Source organism: Mus pahari, chromosome 7, assembly GCF_900095145.1.
Source record: "Mus pahari chromosome 7, PAHARI_EIJ_v1.1, whole genome shotgun sequence".
Taxonomy (NCBI): domain Eukaryota; kingdom Metazoa; phylum Chordata; class Mammalia; order Rodentia; family Muridae; genus Mus; species Mus pahari.
The window spans coordinates 106,974,770-106,983,701 of NC_034596.1; positions in this window are offsets into that span (position 1 = coordinate 106,974,770).

Below are 8,932 nucleotides of genomic sequence, written 5' to 3' on the forward strand. Positions count from 1 at the left end.
TTAAGGATGGTTGTGAGCCACCATGTGGTTGCTGGGACTTGAACTCTGCACCTTTGGAAGAACAGTCGGGTGCTCTTACCCGCTGAGCCATCTCACCAGCCCATAGAGAGCCATTCTTAAAGACCACACACACACACATCCCTCTCCTAAAGTGCTGTACTTTTCAGGCTTTGGCCTGGCCACCTAGTGTCCTGGGGGTCAGAGTGACTGCCAGCCAAGAGCGCCTCTAGTCCCTGCAGCCAAAGCCCTCATAGGTGTCTTCCTTCATTTCAGAGGCCTCCTAGCAGACCCTTTCTCCCTAGAGTATGTATAGACAATAGGGACCAGTCACAGAGTTCTCACTGCTGTAACCAGTAGTTCAGGCAAAGGGAGATGTTAAAGGGCCTAGTGTCCCTGGCTGGGGTCTGCCTGTGCTCACTGGGCCTGCCTGAGAGGAAGACAGGAAGCCCCCACAACTCTACAGATCATTGTAGGGGGAAGTCACATTTGAATGTTAGTATAAACTGAGGTGAGTAGAGTTTCTGGGATCCCTGGGCCACAGGAAAGGGCTACCTGTGTGAAGGAGCAAGAAATATGTCTATCCAAGGGGCTTTGGCCAGGGCCCAGAGTGGTGCCGTTAGAGAGCTGATCATTGTCCCCATGGGAGCGATGGAGGAGCCTGGATGGAGAGGGGTTTGTCAAAAGGGGGTGGGGTGGGGAGGGAAGGCACCATGCCACCAATGCCCAAGACTAGAGAAGCCATCTCTATGTTCGGCAAGCTGCTTCCCGGAGTTCCAAAGACCCCGTTGAACCCATGTCCAGGACAGTGCAGACATCATGAGACATGAGGCCACAAGTCAGCGTTATTACATCTGCTGGCTTTCAGCAAGACAAACTTCTATAGCGTCAGTTCAGGATGCTGGGACTCCAACACAAGGAGTCCCTGGCTGGGGTTTGTGTGTCTCCAAACTTACCTCTCAGATCCTAGAAAGGCCCGCTCTGGCATGTGGTCTATCTCCTACCTTCAAAACATTGTTGGCTCCCTGCTCTCTGAGCATTCTGCTGGTGGTCTCTGGACTTTGCCTCCATCCTCTCAGGACAATAGGATCACATCTGGGGGCCCTCATAACTAGAGCCACCCTCACCTCAGGCTCCTCAAGCAGTCACACCTACAACATTTCTCTCTGCCTCTTTGAGCCCCATGTGAACACAAAGCAGGCACACAGTAGGGCAGGTCCTATACCCAGAGAGCTGTTCTGACCTCTGCCGGCTCGGAGATGGAAGATGCCTTGGGCTGTGCCCAGGGTCTGGGCGTGTCTAGATGGGTGCTGGGTTCTGCCAAGGTTCTGTGTTTTTCTAGTGGGGTGACAGGAAGTGTTAGGTCTGGGGTCTTAAGGAGACTGTACAACATGAGGATCCCAAGGCACGGGGTGGCTGGAAGGAAAGACTGAGTCAAGACTAGGAGACCAGGTAACTATGGAACACAAAGGCCTCTTACTTTTAGTAAACTGAGGCCCTGCCCCTATCCGCCTGTGTCAGCTGAGGCAGAGCAGACACATCTGTGAGAAGCAGCTACCGTCAGCTCTCTCCATACCACCCCATCCCAGACAACAACCAGGCCCGGCATCACTTGCTGGAGTGTGCCTGTACAAGGGTGACCGGCTTGGACCTGCTTCCTCCAGCCCCAGGAGGTTGCTTGGCTGTCTGTCTCTAGAGGTGACTTCCACCAACCTGTAGGTCACTGAAGCCTGTAGGACCTCACTTCTGTCTGCCTCTCTTGTGCTAAACAAGGGCCCAAGTGCTGTGTTGGCTGGACCTTTCAAGTGCCTGTGTGTTTGCTTGGGGGTGGCTGGGCTAGAGTTGCCAAGGAGCTGGGGATGCAAGGCCAAAGTCAAAATGACTTCCAGGATGGAGAGAGGTGGAGTAGTGCTGGCCCCACTGGGTGGGTGGGGCTGAGGCTGGTGAAGTTCTCTACAAGTCTGTCTTTTTCTGAGTTTGATTTTTTTTTTTTTTTTTTTTTTACAAAACAGATCCCACCCACCTGACCTCCTGTTTTCTCAGTCTTCTTGAGGGTCTGGAACTCCTAGCCCATCACAGCTTCTCACATGCTAGGATTACAGTTCTGAGCTACTGCACTGGATGCAGCTCAGATGTGTTTGCTGTTTGGTGATAGAAACCCGAGAACCTGTATTCGGTCCTTGGACCCACATAAAAGTGGAAGAGAAGTGACTCTAAAGTTGTCCTCTGACCCCCAGCCCAGAGGCTGCGTGACACCGCCCCACCCCCACCATCGCGCACATACCTGTGTGTATGAACGTGCCTGCCCCTCCTGGTTGCTGGTGTCTTCCTATATTCCGTCTGCCCTATCTTCTCTCCCTCCCCAAGAGTTGCTGAGATTACACATGCGTGCGCACCCTGGCTTCTGTGTGGGCGCTGGGGTCTGAATGCAGATCCCCAGGCCTGTGTAGGGAGTACTTTACCCACTGAGCCATCACTTTAACCCCTCAGACATGTTTTCAAGAGGAATGGATCCCTTACTCCCAGCCTTGGCCTCGGCCATCCTGAGCACGCCTCAGGCATGCATGTGTACTCTCAGACAGGCTTTCTGAAAACTCACAGCTTCTTAGAGTCAAGAGTGAAGGACACAGAATCAGGATATTGCACAGGTTTTCTGGCCCAAACAACTGGAGGGAGGCCAGTGGAGCAAAAGCAGGTTGTGGCATTCTGCTATGGGGTGGAACCTGGGGCTTTGGCCTCTTCTGACTGTGACATGTCTCTAGGGACATGGGTGTCTACAGCAAAAGCAAGGAGCTGGAGCCTTTCCAGGCACCAAACACAAAATTAATTCAAATGGATCAGAGGCTTGGACAAAAGAGCTGAAATTTAAAATTCCAGGGGTGGGGTCTGGGTAAGGAAGGACAGAAATTCATGACATTTAACTTGTCAGTGACAACCAAAAGGCAAACAGGGAGATCAGACTTCGTGAAAATGTAAACCGTTTGTGCATCGCCATGTGACTGTGAGTGGATGAGTGAGTAGACAGATGAGCTCGGTGTGCAATGGGATGGAAATGGAGGCAATGCCACATAGGAGGAGAAAGAAATGAGCCAGGCAACAGAGCCACGTGCTTCCATCCATGTAAGGTCCCTGAAGTAGTCAGACTGGTAGATGCAGGAGACAGAATGGGTGACGTGCCTGGGGGGGGTGGTGGTGGTTGGGAAGCCACAGGTTGGGACAGTATTTTAGTTTGGGATGACGATAGTGTTCTGGAGGTGAGCTTCATGCCATTGAACTGCGCGCACTTAAAAGTGGTTACAATGCTCAGGTGTGGTGGCACACACTTTTAGTCCCAGCCCTTGGAGGCAGAGCAGACAGATCTACAGGCATTCCAGGACAGCCAGACTACATAGAGAAGCCCTGTCTTGAACCCTGTGCTCCCCCCCACCCCCAAGGGGGATTTACAGTGGAACCTGTAATCCCACACAGGAGATGCAGAAGTTCAAAGGCAACATCTGCCACATGAGACACTGTCTTAAAACAAACTTTTAAAAAGTGATTATAATAGATGTCGGGTGTGCTTTTAAAAAAATAAATAAATAAAAGTCTACCGTCTCATGGTTACCCTTGAATTTCCAGCCATCCTCCTCCCTCAGACTTCCCAGTTAAAGTGCCAGGATAACAGGTGTGCGTCGCATAGGAACCATCAATAGTGAATGAGCTACGGGAGAAGTCGCCAGCTGTTTCTTTTCTCTTTTTATATTGCGTACATAAAGCACTGCTTTTAATTTTGCTGTGGCATGTATTACTTTTTCAATTAAAAAGAACCATTTCGAAACACTTAAGATGGCAAGCGTTGACTTGGTGTATTTTACTGCCATGGAGATGTTGCGAGGACATGAGAGAGAGATCAGTGGCTATTATGTGTCAGAAGTGAGGCAGAAGATGGTGGGTGGGGGGATCCCAGGAGACAGGAGCGAGGCAGCAGGGAAGGGACTGAGTAACAGGCTACAGGAGGACCCTGGACACCTTGGCTGTCACTTCGGCTGTGAGGTAAGATGAGGCTGCTGAGCCTCCCCAGGGCACCATAGCTCCTCTTATCCTAGTGTGTTCTAGAAGGCTCCCTTTGGCAAGCGTCCTGCCCTGGGCCACTCCTTAGGGCTACCTCTCTTGGTGAATTTTCCCCCACAAGTCTAGTCTTCTAACCCATGCTGCTGCCCCCAGGGTCCCTTTCAGGCCCCTCCAGTACACAGGACAGGTCCTGCTTTCAGCACTAGGACTGGGCTCCCTCCAGCTGGCCACCTGTTTCTGTGAGCTGATCTCCCCACATGTCACATGTCACATGTCACAGTAGACTCTGGGTCTCCAGGAGACAGCTGTGTTGTGGACTCTGGAACCAGGAGCCCCAGGTCTCCCTGCACGTTATCCGGCTGGGGACAGTTCTCACCTGCCCTCATCAACGTTGTTCTAAGGAAGTCTGGTGACCCCAGGGGGGTCTGAGGGTGTATAGGTGCACACAGCGCCGACAGGAGTTGGGCCAAGTCTGTGTGGTGGCGAGAATGAACATGAGAGCTGTTTGTGCGACTGACATCTTTAACTTGCAACTGAAGCAGGTCCAGGTTCTTCCTGGTCAGCTTCGGAGTCTCCAGGAGGACCTCGGTGGTGTGGGTAGTGTAGACAGGTGGCCAGGACCTGGGCCTCACATGAAGCTCAGAGAGGTGAAAACAGGGGTGCCCAGACACTCTGGAGCATGCCCAGGCAGAGGAGAGGTTCTGGGGCAAGGGACAGCCCACCTGGCTCACCATCCTGCACTGCTCTAAGGGTGTTGACAGGGGGCGCCAGCATCCCCAACTTTCTATGAGGCCTTGTGTCTTCTGCAGTCTGTAAGTATCTCCTCGGTCACAGGTGAGTCACCAGAGGGACAGGTGACACTACTCTACCCTGCCCCTCTCTACATTAAGGGCCCGTCCCCACCCCACAGCCATTACTGGGTTACCCCTTGTCACAAGGCCTGGGATGACTCGGAGCCAAAGTGAACAGAGGACTGGGATCTGCAAGACTTCCTGCAGCAGGCTGCTGCTAGACAAACGGCATAGTATGGGGACAGACAGCTCCTGCTTCTCCCTTCATTCCTGAGCATCACTCCTGTGTGTAGGCAGCAAAATGGCCTAGGTGATCTATCCCCATCCCACAGGGCACTCTCGTCCTGGATATGCTCCTGTCACCTCAAGCTAGCGGCTGGACCAAGGCCCCACATTCTTAACCTCCAGGCGCCCCCGGGTCTCAAAGGGAAGCAGTTTAGCCCAGAGTGCTAGCCTGCTGGTTTCTTCAGGAGCCCACCCGGAAAGCACTGGCCGTGCTTTCCGAACAATGCCTGTGTGTGACGGGCTTTCCCTCTGTGAGAGAAAATAGTTCCATAGAATGGCAGTTTCCTGCATTTGTGCCTGGGCCTGAAGGGGTGACTCATGCTGAGACCTCTCAGAAAGAGATGGCCCCAGAGCCCCTCCCTACCCCCAGTTCCTAGGCAAAGCAAGGGTTCATTTTTCCTTGTAGCCCCTGCTGTCTTGGGCTTTCAAGCCCATTCCAGCACCATGAGTAGCCCAGGCTAGCAGATGACATAGAGGCTTCCTAGTGGAAGTCCAGATTCGAGTGCCCAAAGCTGAGGGGGAGCGGGTGTATAGGGAGAGAGGCCAGTGGCTCTGGCTCCTGGTTCTGATGAGGCCACTGTTCTTTGTACAGGGCCCTGTGATGAGAACTGGCAGTGGTCTGTATGGAAGAGAGAACAGGGCTCTAGGGGCGTGGACACCCTGTGACATGAGAAGGATGAGCAGCGGTAGCCAATGAAGACTTCATGAAGGAAGCCGGGCGTGGTGGCACACGCCTCTAATCCCAGCACTCGGGAGGCAGAGGCAGGCAAGTGGATTTCTGAGTTCGAGGCCAGCCTGGTCTACAAAGTGAGTTCCAGGACAGCCAGGGCTATACAGAGAAACCCTGTCTCAGAAAAACCAAACCAAACAAACAAACAAACAAAAAAAAATTCATGAAGGGTCGGGCTGAGCTACTCTGAATGGCACTGTTGCCCTGAGATGGTTGTCTGGAGCAGTGTGTGCAGCTTCAGGAGAGCTGACAGCTACTTCAGTTCGGGGTGATGCAGGGGAGTCTTTCCAGAGCAGAACTGTGAAGACACAGCAGTAAGGAAACCTGGCTCTTCTAGCCCACAGTTGTCACATGGGCAGCCAGCCTCACCTCCTGGCATACCGTGTGCTCTAAGAGACCACCAGCTCTGCTTCAGTTCTCAACCCACCCAGCTGCCTTCTCAGGTCCATTTCTAGTGTAGTGTAGTCTATGGGAGGGTAAGGGACTCATGCTGCCACCTCTAGCCTATTGTCCCTGCCTGGCCAGTCCCACTTGACCACCTATCTCCCAGGTTCTCTGAAACCCCACCTTAGCCCTCCCTTTCTTCCAGTTTTAGCCTCTCTCTTAGGGGCACCAGTGTACTAAGAATCGATGGCGTCCATCTTTTCTGGGCTGACAGTGATCCAATGTCATGCTGCTTCTCTTCTCATCTCCAAGGTCCCTGGCTCGGGCAGGGCTCCCCTCCCCCTCCCCCTCCCTGCCCCCCTCCCTCAGACCTTGTGACCTCCAGCTGTTCACATTACAAGTTTCCATGCTCTATTTACAGGGATTGGTAAGGTAGGGCTTCATCCCTAGAGGTCCAGGCCTTTGAGAGTGCCAGCTGTTTGTGAAGGACCACTGGACTCTGTCCTGGAGGATACTGTTTGTCCATGCCTTCTGTCAGCATAAACTTCATGTCAAGGCTAGAGACTCCAGATAGATGACAGGTCATGCATGCCCTAGGGGCAAGGAGCTGGTTGGATGCCTGTCAGCTCACCTTGGGCATGCCCAGCCCCTCTGCACTGAGTGTGGGGAGTCTCTTCTCATCCAGGGGAAGCCCGTCATCCCCAGCCACTTGCTGTCGTCCTGTGATATCCTGGTGTCTAAAAGAACTGGCTTTCTGGACAGTAGGGCTCTGCTCACTCACCTCTCTGCCCGTTGTTGCCAATTCCTTGTATGAAATCCCAACTTGAAATACTAGCATGAGATCCTGATTTCTGGAAGAGAAATGCTTACAGGGGAGGGCAAGAACTGTCTTGCTCTATACTAGGTGGTCATGGGCAGCTGAGTAAGGACCACAACGGGCTGTGGACCAGAGAGCAGATGCCTCTCTTCCCCCTGACTCATAGTTCAGGTGTGGGCCCTCAAAGAAATGAGCTGTCTGTTTGGCAGGGCGAACCAAGCCAGCCTTAAGGATCCCCACAAGGCCCAGGAGAGGGAGCGACAAGAGGACTCACGGTCCATGCCACAGTCCCTTTTCTACTTGAGTCCCAGTAGATTCTTTCTGCAGGGAAGGCAATGGAAGTGGAGTTTCCACTCCCGGATATCTGAGTTCCATCCGAAACAGCGGTTCTTAACTTCTCTGAGCCGGTGACCCTGTGCCCTAGAAGAGTAGGAGGCAGCAGACTTGGAAGGGGCACCCCAGTCTGGGGACCTTCCTCGGCCCCTCCTCCAGCTCTGCAAGCTCTGATCTCACGAACCCAGCCCCCACTACCGCTTCTCCAGAAGGAGACATTCCGGCTCTCCCATCCACCCAACTGGCTGCGGACGGAGGCGAGCCCCCAAGATAGGACCCCCAGGCAAGGCTAGCCTCCGCATTTCGGTTTCCTGCCGCCCGCTCCCTTCTCGGTCCTGCAGGAAGTGGCCGCCTCCTGAACAAAGGGGCCGGCGGACAATGGCCATTGAATTGGGCTGGGGCGCTCGTGCCGCCAGATGCCCGCGCTGATAAGAGCCTGCGCGCCCGGCCCAGTACAAGGAACCGTGCGCGCGTCCCTTCCCACCATGCGCTTCCACGATAGGCCACAGAAGCGCGGTGCGGCGGGAAGACCATGGCTCACCGAGGCCTGCGCGTGGGTGGCTGGGGACCAATGGGGAGTCGGCGCGCCCCGCTTTCGGACCAATCTCGGGAGCGCGCGGAGGAGCCGCCCCGCCCAAACCTGGCATCGCTTGCAGCTTCGGCACCACCTCTTTTGGCTCCGCCCCTAGGGCCGCTAGTGAGCCACTCCTCTGCTAGCTACCGCTCACTGCCCAGTACCGCTGACCAACCCCTGGCTCCTGTGTAGCTCTTAATAGCTGGTGTGATGTTTTGATTTTTTTTCCTCCCAAATCCTCAGACGTCATCAGTGTTGATGCTGGGAAACGTCCTCGCAGGGCTGCGCTTCTCTCGCATTGTTTTGGGTGGTATGGGTGCCTACGTGGCAGGCAGTATCATCTGGTTTTCCTCAAAGATTGAGGAGCCATACTAGCTGTCAAGACTCAAGGGATATGCGCACAGCAGGGGCCATGCTAGAACAGCATAGGCTCCAGACAGACACTTCCTTTCCTTGCCACCTTTTAACCTTAACGTGAAAGCCAGGCCAGATTCCTGCTCCCCTGCAACACTGAGGACTACCCAAGATAGGTGCTGTGAACCCTTTGGGACTACATCTAGAAAACTCACATCCTTGGGCCTTCTGCTCTGGAAACCTGGTCAGCTCACACTGAAGCCAACTCCAGAGGGGAGGGCAATCTCCCACCCTAACCTGAAGCAGCTCTGAAAGCCCACAGGGCTGTGATTAAAAGGCAGACATCTGCTATAGTTGTCAGGAAGAGCTCAGCTGTCCCAGAATGACAGAGCCATTGGGGAGGGATAGAGATGGCAGCTGTAGGGGCAAAGACTATAAATGTGGGGAAACTGGGACAGATCTCCATTCCTGGGTGGAATGAGATGGCTAATTTGGAGTCTTGGCAGACCCCAGACAGAGGGAACAGAGAAGGGGCTGCTTCCTTTGACACTGCCCAGCTCACAGCATTTCCTGCTTCCCCTCCACGAGCAAGCAGTCCCTCCTCCCTCCGGTAACAA